The sequence below is a fragment of the Seriola lalandi genome, unplaced genomic scaffold (genome assembly GCF_002814215.2).
Source record: "Seriola lalandi dorsalis isolate HSWRI2012SDOR001 ecotype SW California unplaced genomic scaffold, Sedor1 jcf7180002054579, whole genome shotgun sequence".
Lineage (NCBI taxonomy): Eukaryota > Metazoa > Chordata > Actinopteri > Carangiformes > Carangidae > Seriola > Seriola lalandi.
Genome location: NW_019525132.1, coordinates 1,564,000 through 1,578,914, shown reverse-complemented (window position 1 = coordinate 1,578,914; position 14,915 = coordinate 1,564,000). Strand labels below are relative to the sequence as shown.

Here is a 14,915-nt window from a genome sequence, read left to right as displayed (position 1 = left end):
TCACAGAACATAAATTCAGACACCTGTCTTGGTAAATATTCAACATGTCGGAGCATGATGTTGTATCCCCAACCAATTTCCGGTGGCAGTGTAGCTCTCCGAGACATTTGACCTCCAAATAAGATTAATAATAAGACAATTTCCCCTTAGGGACTGACAATGCTTTCATGATGCAACTTCAACACACAAAATCGTTTTTTTTTTTTTTTTTTTCCCAACCCTAATCTCATGCCAATGTACTGTTGAGATGAAATAGGAGCCCACGGTTGAGCATTAACTCAGACTGTTCTGTGGTTTACAATTTACGGCCCTTCTCTCTTTATAGCAGTGGTTTTATGTCGTTATTGTTTACAGTGGGAGAACAGGCCACTGAGACTTCATCTCTGCTCCAGCCGGCCATTCAGCAAAATTCCCGCTTTGACTCGTCCTCACACGTGAAACTTAATACAAAAGAACAAAATTACGAGCAGCAACTGTCTGCACTGGATTCCACCTGTCGATCTTAATTTACAGACTCAACCAAAGCGATGTCTTTCTCTGCATCTTTTCGACAGCACAAACCTCAAGGTGTCAGTGTGAGTCTCGCGGCGGAGCCCACAGATAACTCCCAACTAAGCAACTAAAGGGGGGAAAAATCAATCACATTTAACATGAACCATAAAACGGAGGCTAGTTTTGATCTTTTTTTACAAATTAAGAAAGGGGCCAATGGAGCCTTATTAAGCAAAAAATGAAGCTCTATTAGCTTCATTTTGTGACTGGAACGTTTAATGGTCATTAGATTAATTCAGAAAGGGAGCAGATAATTTACCAGGATTCATCCGCTTGGATATTTTTATTAAAAAGAAAACGAGGCGTCTCCCAATGTCTCGTTCATCCAGTTTGTAGAAGTATGGAAATAACTTATAAACCACATAAATATGCAATAATGTGTTCTGGTAACTTCTAGTAAAATGTGATTTTTTTTTTTTTTGTGATCACTGACAATTGTCTTCTGTTTAGCCCCTGGAAGTTCTCTTTGTCACTGTTGTGGAGGCTAACGGCTAATGAGTCCTCAAGACTGAGTCAGATGTGACTGTAGACCCCCAGAGAGCGGTTACTAGAGACTGAGTTAAAAGAAAAGAAAAAGAAAAGAAAAAGAATGAAGAGATCATAAAGAGACTGAAATTTACTCGATGGAGCTATCTGGAAACCTGCTTATTTAAATAATTTGAAAATGGTGAGAATAGAAAAGTCCCTATCTTACAACCTACATTTTGATGTTTTGCTTTGGTGAATGTGTGTTATTCTGTGAGAGTTGGGGCCAGATACATGGGGTGGAATATCAGTAACGTTAAGTCATATTTTTGATCTTAAAGTAACAGTCAAATTTTTTGTTGACTCTCATTCGTGACAGAGGTCAGAGGAGAACAGGATCTTGAGTCGGCTCAGGGAGAGGTGCGGTCATTGTGGTGTAGGCCCCCCACACACACACACACACACACACACACACACACACACACACACGTTGCTCTGATGTATGCATCTGAGGCTGGAGTTTACGAGAATTTTTTGTCCCACAAAAGGAGCTGCTGCATTATTTTTTCATGATCCCTGTTACGCACAACGCTCCATGATCTTGCTCATATGCAAATCCCATTTCCAAACATTTTCCTTTTAAGAGGAAATGATTCAGCCCAAAACATACTGTATGCATTTTGTTCCTTTGATACTGGGCATTGTAGCAGATTTAACTATCTTTTTTTTTGTTATACAAAGCGGATTAGCCATACTTCTGTTTTTTTAGGTTTTTTTTTTTAAATAAAACTACAGGAGAGATTTAAGGGCATTTAAAGAGGCACTGAACCTGCTTTTGAATATAAACAATCCCCTTGAAATTTTACTCAGTAAAACTAATTATGATTAGATTTTGATATAGAGCTCACAGTCCTGCAGCTGAAAGCTAGTGTGCAAAGTGTCACATTACAGTGACCTGTGCTGCTGCTATGGGAAACATATTAAACAGCACTGAAGCAATGGCTGTAGTTGTATGCCCTGTACAGATGGCTCTACTGCCATCTATTACTGCTCTCCAGACAAATCGCTACATCCAATTAGATTTATTTGAGCATGACATCCAGCAGGCGTTTTCTACCCACTGCTTTCCTCAGTGCCTTTTTACATTAATGGACTGAAATGACCGAAAAAAAAATACATTCCCGGCAACACTGACACCTTGTGTGTAACTCTTAACACGACCCCCCCCCCCCACAAAATCTCATCAGCCACATATCAGATCATGCAACGCAGAACAAATGATGTCAACCTCGAAGTAAAGAACTGCTCTTACTTAATCTTCATTTATTCAGATACTCCTGCTGGGATGAACAGTTACTGCACAGGTCGTCTTCTGAATTCATAATTACTGCAGCTGCCACGAATGTCAGATATTTACATCTAAGGAGGCAACATTGGTAAGTAAAAACTAATTAAAATATTTTGTGAAAGACTTTAATTTTCCGTCAATGAATACAGATCTGATTACACTGAATGTTTGGGGATTTAATACTGTTTACAAATTTGTCAATCGTAATAGTTTCCTCTACTGGAAAGTTTAATCGTGGGAAAACAATATTTTATCAGTCTAATCTTGATCATGTTTGTCTCCTAAGTGGATGAAGTTGTACCCTAACCCTCCAGCCTCTTAACCAGTCTCTCCATACAAGCCCCAGTTTTAGCCCCCCGCTATAATTACAGACAGGCTTTTGAAATTACCAGTGTAAACAAATTGTTTGTCATGCACCAAAAGTGTCCAATCATGTCACCATGTGGTGCGATAAACGCAGCCTGCATGTAACTGAGAAGATAAAAGCTCTCGGCTCTATTCGGCCACGTCCATGAATGCCGAGGAGTTTCTCCCCCCATTGCAAACAGCATTCTTATGATAATGGAATAATGCTGGTGCTTTAGTTAATTGTGTATATGCGATAGTGGTGGGCACCTTTTGTTGGGAGCTCTCGTGAGCCTAAAGGAAGGAGCTGGCAGGGATTATAAATTCCCCCCCAACAACCGCACTTTATACCCACTTTGCATTGAATGAGTTGAGTGTTTTTCTTTATTTGATTTGGTTTAAGATTTTCTCGGATGTGTTCAATAGAGGCAAGAGCATTTTTTCTGTGTTATTTCTCACATATTTGACATCTCTCAAATGCTGCCTAACCTGGTGGCTAAATAAAAACAATTTCTGAATAGCTCAGGATGTTGCTAGTACTAGAAGGATCCTTTACAACAGGTGCAACACATCAGTTTGTTCACAATGTGTCCAAATCAAGTTTCACTTTGTACTGGGTAAAGTAGGACAGCAGCTTAGCTTAAGTAAGGCACCTTTCTTAACTATACTTACATACTTGAAGTCAAGCTCTAATTGTAGGGTAACAATTACAGTTTAATTTACTGGATTTACTGTTTGCATTTCAAGGTACTGCGCTGATATTCCTCACTGGAATGAGTTACCAGGTCGGGTTTGGCTGTCTAGCTCATGGGCTGGTGTGACACGACTCACTTTAGACCCTTTTAATGGCCTCACCAAATACTGAGGTCACTCTGACGTCCTACTCCTGAGCCCATCTCATTGAGTTACCAAACCTAACAGCATAGCATACTTTAGAAGTCTAACCATAAGGTAATAGTGTGAAGTCACACAACTAGTAACAAGTACCACACTATATTTTCCTCATGTTCTACACGGTGGAAATTCTTGTGCTTACTTCTATTATACTATATACCTAATAGCATACATGCAGATTGTACTTAAATATTAATTTATACTATTTCCAGAGTGTAATTCTATACAATAGTACTTAAACCTTTTTTGTTACTACAAACTGTACTTTAGAGTGAGCCCCACGTGTTATAGTGCTGGACCATAGTGCTTATTTTAAAGTACTCTGACTGAGATTCCGATTTAAGTACTACGCTATATTGAGTTGTTGTATTACTGCGCAACATCTTAATATTTAAGTAAATGTTAATTATTTGACTTACTAGTCCATGAGAGTCCATGTTTTACACTCAGAAAAATGCCCTATTGCTTCTAATGCCCTAATTGCTACTAATGTACTAATGCACTTAAATATACATATGTATGTGTATACATATACATACATATGTATATATGCACACATGTATTTATATATATATATATATATATATGTGTGTGTGTGTGTGTGTGTGTGTGTGTCTGTGTATTTTTTCCTTTTAACAGGTCACTGCAAATGCCTCTACCTTTATGATTTACTTCCTGTTTACCTCTGTCAAACACATGTACACCTTATGTTGTCATCATTGATATTATTTCCTGTCAGTTTGCATCAACAGCCTTCCTTCAGCTTCATCACCTGCACACACTCACCTGTGCCGTCACAGTCACTACATCACTACATGTACAATATCATAGTATGAGCCAGCTGACTCCAATTATCTGAGCTGATGTGATGCTTCTTCGAAACAGCAGTTAGTGGACGCATTAGTCACCCAAATTACATGGGTTTAGAAGCCAGTTTAATTCAGAGGGTTAATTAATATTCGGGCAAATTGGGTCATGTGGTCAGCTGAGTCGATTGATTTGACATGTTTTATATTTCAGTGTTATCCAGCTGAGAAGAACCGATGGTCCCAACAAACAGGTTTATTTTCAACAGTCTGTAAACTAGGTAAGGATTTGCTATCTCTGCCTGAAGTTAAATTTACATGTAAACTGTTGTGTTTTGTGTAGTTATTCGTTTTACAAATTATTATTATTATTATACCTTTTATTTTTTGAAATGGCTGAACGGTTGTACCTGTCAATGTAAAACAATAACGTCAACCTGGTTGCAGCTGCTTCACTGGGCTCTTACAGTTAAGCTAACTAGCTTTGGTGTGAAGTAGCACGAAGATAAATTTGTGAAAATATTCGCACACCTGACATTTTAATTAAGATACAACATCACAAAACACTGGGCATGTTCATGGTTTGGTTTCTTATGTTTGTTATGAGCAAGTTTAACGTGGGGAAGGTTACAGTAAGTGAAGCGAAACAGTTATCTAGTACAAATTACTTAGCTAACCCCTCTATTGCTACTGCTAAACTGAGTTAGCAACGCTGGACATTAGCATAATGGGTACACAGTAAATTAGACTAGACTTTTTTTTTTAGAGTCAATAGAAATAGAGAGTTAGTGTCAATAGAAAACATTTTAATATGTTTTTAAAAGGTTCTTTTGTTTGCTGGGGCGTTGTGTGACCACATGGTGAACTTATTAACATATAACCTAAAACGAATAGTCAAAGTGTTAGCCAAAACGAGTCTGTTTTGTGGGTTATTAATTGACTCAGTGGCACCTGTACTAGCATCAGTGCTCATGGGATTTGAAAATTAGACTAAACCCACTGGAATCAGGATCTATGAAGAGGATGAATTTATCATCACTTGTTGCCAAAGTTTTGTTAAGGGGTCCTTGGAGGGACTTCAGTGGATTCCCAGCGAAATGAAGGATAGGATATTAACATTAATTTCCATATACTCATTTGCATATTGCAGAAAGTGATGTTTGTAAAGAAGTTAAATGTAATAAATCTATTCCATATTACATCTAAACAAGGAAGTTAAACTTCTCAGATGTGGCTCCTGGAAGAATATTTTTTACCAGGTGTAAGACAATGGTATCATGTACCTGTAAATCCTATTTTATTATAAGAATATAATATAGAAAACGTGCATATTTTTAATCAGTAAAAGCTATCTAATTTTGGCCACGCATTTCTGAATATCACAGATGAGACTTATTGTTGTTTGTGCAAGATTATTTAAATAGATGGTGATTTTTATATAAAGAGAAAAAGTATTTAATCTGTTGCATTAAGTTTTGGAGGGTTTAACCACCGCCTATTTTATATTGCTTTTGCGTCGTGGACTCTTGTGGAGAACCTGTGTCCTCAAAAGGTTGCGCGTTTTGGGGAATAAATCAGCGCTACAACGGTGGCCATTGGTTAAAAGTTGGAAATTTATTAAACTTTTCTTAATTAAAAGAGGTCAAATATTTCCTTTTTTTCCTCAATGTTGCCCTAAAGTGCCGGCATCTCCAGCTGAAATTGGACATAGAGGGTGCACCTTTGCGCAGAGACTGGTTTAGTGCTGAGAGGCTCCTCTGGGTGCACAAAGACAGCGGCTCGCAGAGGAACTTGTTCAGAGTGAACCGGGGACGCTGGGAGGCGAAATAAACAATCTCCGGACTCGAAGTAGCCACGGCCGCGCAGTTTTACCCCTTTAAACACACGATTCCACCACTCATCCAAGAAATACAAGGTAAGGACTTGTTTTTAACACGTTTCAGCGGGACTGGAGGGCTGCGGAGCGGGTTAAACCTCCTTCGCTCTGGCTTCCCGAGCATGGTTGTTTTTGCAGAAAATGGCGTCATCGCCCTCTTGTTTCTGCCTGGCCGCGGTGGGGAGAGGAATAGTTTCAGAGACTTGTAGCAGCCTTTACGTGTGGCGTTTACCCCCTCAAAGATCAAATAACTTACTACGATGTGTTTTATTCAACACTAAATCGTCAAAATACGAGATAGGTGATGATTTCGCTCGGTAGAAGGACGCGCAAAGATGGAAGGGTCACCGGTCCTGTGCGCCAAGCTGCTTCTTGGAAAAGGTGGCACGGAGCCGCAAAACGCAGCGTTTTACATTCGTAATAATGCCATCCCCACCGGCTCTGGGCTAATCCAAATGACCGAGGATGGTTTAATGTTATTACCCGGGTGGTGATGGGCGTATTTATGGAAGTGCTGCACCTTGTCTTTGTGTGTATTTTATTCGGGTTAGCTCGTTTTTACGCCGCACTCCCCTGCCATGCTGCAATCGTTATGAGGGGCCTCTCTTTTACGGCTTGAAAGGTGCATTTTATACTTGGCTTTTCCTTTGATCAAGTTAAGCTGCCCCTTTGTTGCTCAAAATAGTGGCGTTTTTAGGCTGACAATATAACCGTGTAAAAAGAGATTTTCGGGGATAATGGGGGCGATGCAAATCGTGCCATGAGAACGGCGACTGCCCTGCGCTCTGGTTCGCTGCTTGCCAGACAAGTACAGTCTGAATGAGATAAAAATAAAAGTCTTTTGGACGAACCACATAGTTTGCACAAAACTGGGAAGTCCGGCGCTGCGCAATGATTGTGCTGCTGCTTTGCGCAGAGCACAGTGGCAGCTGCTGTAACCGCCGCCACCATTTCGCCGCGATATTTTTTGTGTGTGTTGGCCAACCTTTTGTAAATAGTTGGGGACTCTTGGATAAAAGAGCACAATAGTATTCATGCGGGCCTTTATGGCCTGTGAATGCGGTCCTAAGTCCCACTCCGGCTGTCCTGTCTTTCCCCGTCAGCTACGTGCATGCGTCCTAGCACTGGCCACCACACATCCACCATAGCGAGGCCACTCGGTTCCCTGTGTATACGCTCTGCTTGGTTCCTCCTGTGACCAAAAGTCGAGGACCGATCGTGTGCTGAGTGTTACGGTACAGGCCATCACGATCAAATCGAAACAACAACAAAACATCAGCCAACGGAGACTGCACATCGCTCGTTCCGTGCACATTTTTATTAAGTTTCCTGAGTTATGCAACCGCATCCCCGTAGAGCGAACTGCTCATCCGCCTTTATTTACCCGTCACCCACCATCGGATGGATATTTCTATGTGTAATATCTGGTGAATTGGACCAGTCCCTGCGGCGACGACACTGAATTAGGAAGATATGTCATTTGCAAATCACCCAGTGCCATTTGCGTCACAGCCCGCGGCCTCGCACGCCCATGGGGGGCGATGGAGTTGCAAATGGAGACTGTGTGTGTGTGTGCTGACGCTGCCCCAGCTGAAAGGGAACCAATAGACACGGACTCGGGCGGCAACAATCGCCGTGCGCCTCCACTCTCCAGTAGTGCACCGACCTGGGATTCTGTATCTACACGGAAGATCGCGCTGTTTATTCGGAATGGTTATGTTTCCATCGCACTGTCTGGGATGCGTAAGTGGATGCGTACACACACTGGTTAAACCGGCTCAAGGGCTCGACAGGCCAGTCGGAGAGGAGTGTATCCGTCCAGTCCGTCCCTCATGGTGCTCTGTCCATGTGGCTATTGTGGAGTCGCTCATGTGTGGATAAATGTCTTTCTACTGGATTGTGATGATATGACCGTAAAACCTTTATTAACAGCGCAGAGACTACGGCTGGATTATGATTCCTACACTGGATACACACTCGCGTCGTTTTTATTACATCCTCAGCGCGCCACGCGTTTCTGGTTTGGAGATGAGCAGGGCGTTTTTATCCAGGGACGTTTTATTTGTTGCTGTTGCGCTTTTGGGCACTGGCATGGTGTCATCCACCAGAGCTCGGAGAACTTATTCACAGGCAGAAAGTCCTGAAATTGTCAAACTAGGAAGAATCAGTCAGCATGAGAATCGTGTATAGGGTTATGTTGTAGTGCATATGGAAAACATGGAGTGTTACCAAGATATATAGGCTAGGCTATATATATATATATATATATATATATATATATATTTATATATAGTTGACGTTTTAATTTAGATGACAGTGCCCACTTCCTGTATAAAGGCTGTGGATGTTAGCAGGTAGTGTATCATCCAGTCTTGTTACAGTTGCAGTTAAAAAAAAAAAACAAGTCAAGAAACAAAGATTGCTACCTACCCCCTGACTATTTTTATCTTTGATAATTTAAGGTTCCCAGATTACTGTTACTGCAAAGCTTGCTGCAACTTTGAACCTGCACATGGCTGCTATTTAAGAATGTGATTGTTTGATTGGAAACTTACTTTGCATTACATAGTGTCAGAGAACCTGGGTCAGTCAAAGTTCAGATGTAGAGATGGTCCAACTATACATGTACTGTAAAGTTAATTAATCAGTTAGGCCTATCACCATCAACCCCTCTAAAAGCTGTAACACTACACGAGTAACTCTGACACAGCGGAGATGGCCAGTCTAACCTTGAGGAGTATGAATGGGTAACTAGGACATGGGTGTAGATAACAAAGTGGGTTATCAGGAACTAAAATAAAATAGGGGGGAAAACAGATCGGCCTGAAGTTGACAGAATTGCCCTGCATATCTCAAACATTTGTTATTCCTGTATTATATTGTTGTTCCATATACAGTATCATTTGCATTCAACCCATTTACAAGTCTTTTGCTGGCCTCCCATTATCTCAGGAGACTTGGGGTTATAGCAACCTGAGATTAGTCTTTACTTGTTAGAGCAGCAACTACATCTGCCTGTCTCTCTACTTTGATAAAGTTTCCCCAGTTATCATAGGTTTTGACCTGAGCGGATGCTGACTGCAACAGTTTAATGATGTCAGCGTATGATTCAGTCAGCGTAATGATGTACCGTTGTGTTCAGTCACTGAGTCAGCTCGTCGAACCAGTGTTCAAGTTAAGTCAGTCAACAAACCCATTAACCTGCCAGTCATATAATCAGTCAGTAAGGCAAACAGGGCCAGACAGCAAGACAGTCAGGAAAACAGTGTCAGCCAGTCAGTAAGGAAGTCAACCAGTGATCCAGTCTGCCTTATTACCTGCAAACCAGGTAGCGAATTGCTGCTTTCTTGTCTTGACATTTCACGCTAACTTCACCATATCCAGTGCTTGTGGTTAATCATACATTTACCTGCACTTTTAGAGACTTGATTTCAGATATCATAGGCTGTGCTTTCACACCTGGCCTGAAAATGCCCATTATGCATCTCCCGTGGCTATAGTTATTTAAATCTGTCCAGCTCCCTTTCCCACAGTCTGCTGCTTCATCTCTTTACATTGCTCTAATGTGCTGTGCGCCTGCTTTGAATCAAGACTACACAATGTACTATTCTGAATTTTCCTTTCATATCTGGTTTTGAAGATTCAGTAGCATTTTTTTTTTCTTTGCCAAATCCAACTCTTGTATACCCACTGTCCTGCTACAAAGTGTGTCCTGGCTTGATTAGGTGATGAAAGTTATCACAGAAACACAAGTTGTGCTTACTGCAGCTCTTAAAACAGCATATGTTTCAGTCCAGTAAACTTTGTTCAGCAATGAAGTCTGGGCAGAAACTGAAATGTTGCTGTTGGGGAGACTGAATGCTATTTCTGTAGTTAGAGGTAACTTGAGTGTGTATGTGTGAGCACAACTCTGTGTGTGTGTGCAATTTTTGTGTGCGTATGTGTGCACCTCTTAGGTATTTTCCCATTTGCAAAGAAATCTCTGCAGAGAATGATCTGTCGCTGCTGTGAGAAAGGTTTGGGAGTTTCCTTATACATAATATTTCTACACTTAGGACCAACTGGTGTGTGTGTGTGTGTTGTATGTGAAATAATGTTAGCACATAGGATGCTACAATCACTGGTAGTAAGATCATATTTGAAAGTCAAAGTTGTGTTTATTTTGTGCCACTGACGACTTTCCTGGACTGGTTTGCTCCTCCCATTTTATTCATGCTTAATTAATTTTTTTTTTTTTTTTTTTTACAGCTGTCAAATACATCAGTCAGTCAAGTTAAGCATGTTTAACTTTGTGAAGTTTTGTTTGACATTTGTTTGTCATTCACACAAGTCAGGAAACCAGACTTTAGTCCAGGTAAACTCACACAGGTGTGGAGACAGTTTTGTAAGAGAACTTTGGTAGTGATGCGTATAAAAGACATTAACAGCCAATTGATTGGATACAGGTTTTAAAATGTCTGCTTTTGGAAACAGCTTCGCTGGCTGTTTTTTTGTTGGACACGTACTGTATACAGGATCAATTTAGTCACATGAGTTCAATAAGGTTGAGATGTGGATATGCAACATTGCAGCAAAACTTTTATTTCTTGTCACATGCTTTAACTGTAGACTTGAATGATAGATAGATAGATAGATAGATAGATAGATAGATAGATAGATAGATAGATACTTTATCTCCTAGGGGAAATTCATGTTGTACTTGTACATGGTAAGGCATCACATGGTTTTAAACATATACCATGTATTTTATATTTGGTTTACATTATAGTGCCTAAAATGGCCTATTGTTTATTTTTGTGTGTTTGTGTGCATATGGCATTTTTGCCAAGTGTGACTTCACATGCCTGCAGTGAGAAGCTGACAGAGTACAGCAGGACGATTAGCTCTATTTCCGAGATTGCCAACAAGTGGTGAACCAAAAGTAAGGCAGCAAAAGGTCAGAGCCTCAGAACATGACCTCTGCCATTCAGTAATACTGTGTAGAAAATGCTCCGGAAAAAACATTTTGAAATGCTGGGGAACTCTTGTCAGCAGGCCACATCATTGTTCCCATCCTATCTCATGGTCAGGTGGTGTGTCTGCTAGCAGTCAGCATCATGTCAGAGAGTGTGGAGTCCCTCCATTAGGAGGAAGTCCTGTCAGATCGCCTCCACACAGCCATTTGAAATAAGCATGAGAAGGCAGGGACTGCTGCCACACATGTATTGGCTCTGGAACCACCCGAACATTTAAAACGTATACATACAGCTATATGCATACGTAACATCCAGCATATACTGTAAATGAAAAGCTAATGTTTCTTTATTCAGTAGACAGCAAAGAAGCTAAGGTTTCATAGAAGCCAAATCTCAGCTCCTCTGACATGGATTTACCTCATTTGTTGCCTCTGAAAGGGCAAACGACAATTTGTCTCCCAAAATAAGACATGTGTTCCCAAATGGGAAACGCTTTAACAAACTGATTTCTGGCTCATATAAACAGAATTCACTATGGATTATCACTGCAGATGAAACTTTGGGGAAAGAGTGAGAAGATGGTGTATTTGTGAAATATTGAGCAATGACTGTCAGATATCATTTACAATGGATGTCAGGTAGCATGTTTCGGTGAAAATGGCTAGAATATGAAAATGTCTTTGAATATGTCAGAACAATGGGGATTTTGCAGCTGGAAATTGTAGATTTTTTGAAAGTGTCTGATGGAGTGAGTCATGAAGCTGGGTGAGTTACCAGGTAGTGGATGATTTATTCGCGGTTGTATTAGTGGATAGGTGAGGAGAAGATAATGGCTTATTTTTTAGTTTTTGCCAGAAGTAATTAGTTCTCAGGATTGTTAGTCAGCCTTTTTTTCCCTAGCACCTTAGGCATTTTGGTCTCATCTCACCCATTCATTTTTTAACAGAGGCTCATATTCATCTTTTCCTGCAGTATTAGCCATAGCTCTGGCGTCACCCTCATCATCAACAGTTGTTTATCAAGTACTATTCTCAGGAGGAAGGAAGGAAATGCCATTTTCAAACCTGTTTTCTTTTTGTCATTTATCTTTTGAAATTGCTCTTTCAGCTTGTGTAGAACAGGCAATAATGTTCTTTCTTGAATACATTTCCACAGCACATCATGGGACAGCCAGGACAGTGTCATTATTTCTTTAGGGCTTTATGCATTGTTTCTTAAAATCAAAGGGCAGGACATCAGTTAGTTCCTGTCCCAAATATTTAATGCCTAAATGAAACGGTGGTGAATTTAAGTGTGGAGCAGAATATGATTAGTGTTCAACTGTCCTCAAAAGACTTTGGCATATTTTAGCATTTTGTTTATCTAGAATATGTTAACATCGGCTCAGAAAATAGAATAAAACTTAAATTTCTTATCTGACATAATTACACATATCCAATAGTGTGTAAGAAAGTTGGCTGTAGATTCGGAGGCTGGGCTAAGGATGCCAACCACAACACCTTCATTCTCATTACCTCATTCAGAACAGGAGTCACTACTTCACAACTACGTCTGTCTGTTGCCAAAGAAACGGGAGAGTCCCTCGTGTTAGTGTGTGAGTGTATTATTGGCACGTGTGTGGCTGGATGTGTTTGTTTTAAACCTTTGTAGTGTATCTAACTCCGTTTAAAAAGTGGTGCATATGTTCTCAGATGACTGTCCACAGTGGGGTTTTTAAGCCCGGGTCAGCTCTAGCAGACGGCTGCTTGTCAGGTTTTTATGAAACACTTCTCAACAAAGTAATTAGGCTGCTGTTGGTTTTGGGTTGGGATTTGCAACCTTCTTGATGCCATGGTCTGTTTAAATGAGGCTCAGAATCCCAAGATAAACCTACCTGTTGATTACCAGACAAACTCCATGCAGCAGATGTAAATGAATGCAGAAAAGTAACTTTTTTGGTTTTGACTTCTGAACGTTCAGTTTTACCAAGATGCCCCCTGATGCACACATGTTTTCATTTGCAGTTTTTTGTGTTAAAAGTAGCCATTTGTCTGAAATTACTCATCCATATACATTTCCCATAACCTCTTATTCTTATTCAGGATGACAGGGTGCCAGAGTGCATCCCAGCATGCACTAGGTGAAACACTGAGAAACACCCTCAGCAGGTCATCAGGGGCCACAGAGCTAACAGACTAACACATAATAGTCAATTTCACTCAAACTCACTCTTGCAGCTAAGGCTGCCAGAGCTCGATGTCTGGAGGGAACATCCCACCAACATGGGAAGAACAGCAAACTACACATGAGGTTACCCAGCGATGAGTGAGAGAGGGATGAGTACACTTGAGTTGAAATTTATCAGTGCCATGAAGTATTATACTAACTGAATTTTTAGTTTTTAGATAAAGGAACAGGACCTTTAAATGAGGTTGTTTCCTGACTTCAGTAGTCAGTAGGGTCCTAATTTCCCATTATAGTTAATGGCTAGTGTTAATCTCCTTCCCTGATATAAATAGAACCTGGGAAGGTGCATAATGCATTAATATGCCTGCTCTTAATTTTGCTAGAATATAAATTATTTTTATCTAATAGTTCTATTTGAAATTAACTGTGTCGTCATTACAGTTAAATCTCAACAAGGCAAACCTGTGCTAAGAGATGGTTCAGGAAGTCTCCAGATCATACTCCACCTGTAGCATCTCTCCTGTTTTCACCTTATACACAGGTTTAGATGTTTTGATGCACCTGTGGTAGAAGCCTGTGTAGAATATATTCAGCTAAATTCATCTAATATGACACTAGCTCATAGCAACTTTCATTATTTGTTTTGGGCTAATACTTCAGTCCACTTCTGACAGACTCATGCTTCCTTGTGTATTCCACTTCAACTGCTCATCTATAACACAACAGCTCCATCATTGCAAGTAGCCTCCGCTGTCATGTTATTGCATCGTTCTTCACTGGTAATTCCACACTGCTAAATAAACAGGTACAGAAATGTCTCCAACCTGAATGCGAAAGACAAAATACTCCAGGAACAACCTATGCAGTTTAAAGTCAGATTGAAACCCTGAATTGTCTGCACTGGTCTGTGCAAAACTGGCAAAACACTACAGAATCACAGCTTATATCTGGTAGTGTGTGGACCTGATCTTTGATGTATTCGTGCCATAAACTGTCTAATGTCCTTTTTTTTATAGTGATGCAAAGATAATATCAAACATTTAAATTTTTGTCTTCAATTTTCATTATAGTTTGAGCTGGATGACCATGGAAAATTGATTGCAGTTTGCTTGACTGTGTTGTTAAATGTTGTGATAGAGTGTTTTTTTTATTTGGCCGCAATTAAAAAAACTTCTACACCAAGCTTTCCTGATTATCTCTGCAAAGATTATTATGCAAAAAGACTTTTGTTCCAGCGTAACAAACTGCACATTGTATTTAGTTAACGAACTACAATCATTTCACTGTGTGATGTCTGCAACTGTCAACCACAAGGCAGAATTACTTATTTCAATCAAGTTGCCCCAAGCGCTGTGATCGAAGATCGTGTTAAACTGTCTAAACAATCAGATCAAGTTAATGGAGAAGGTATGAAAAATGTCTTTTGCACACTCAATATTAAGCAATTTCAAGCTCTGAAAGTGAATTTGTGTCGTACCCATCGTCGAGTCCTGACACCAAACCTGTGT

General features: G+C 40.2%; 1 protein-coding gene across 2 annotated transcripts in view; it reads left to right on the top strand.

Moving 5' to 3' along the window:
• Nucleotides 1–6,174: 6,174 nt before the first annotated feature.
• The window catches only part of znf800b (zinc finger protein 800b), a 28,087-nt gene continuing 19,346 nt past the window's right edge, over nucleotides 6,175–14,915 (top strand). For both annotated transcript variants that reach the window (XM_023418005.2, XM_023418003.2), the window contains exon 1: nucleotides 6,175–6,325. The gene's annotated coding sequence lies outside the window, so the exon portion shown is untranslated. The remainder of the gene's footprint in view (nucleotides 6,326–14,915) is intronic.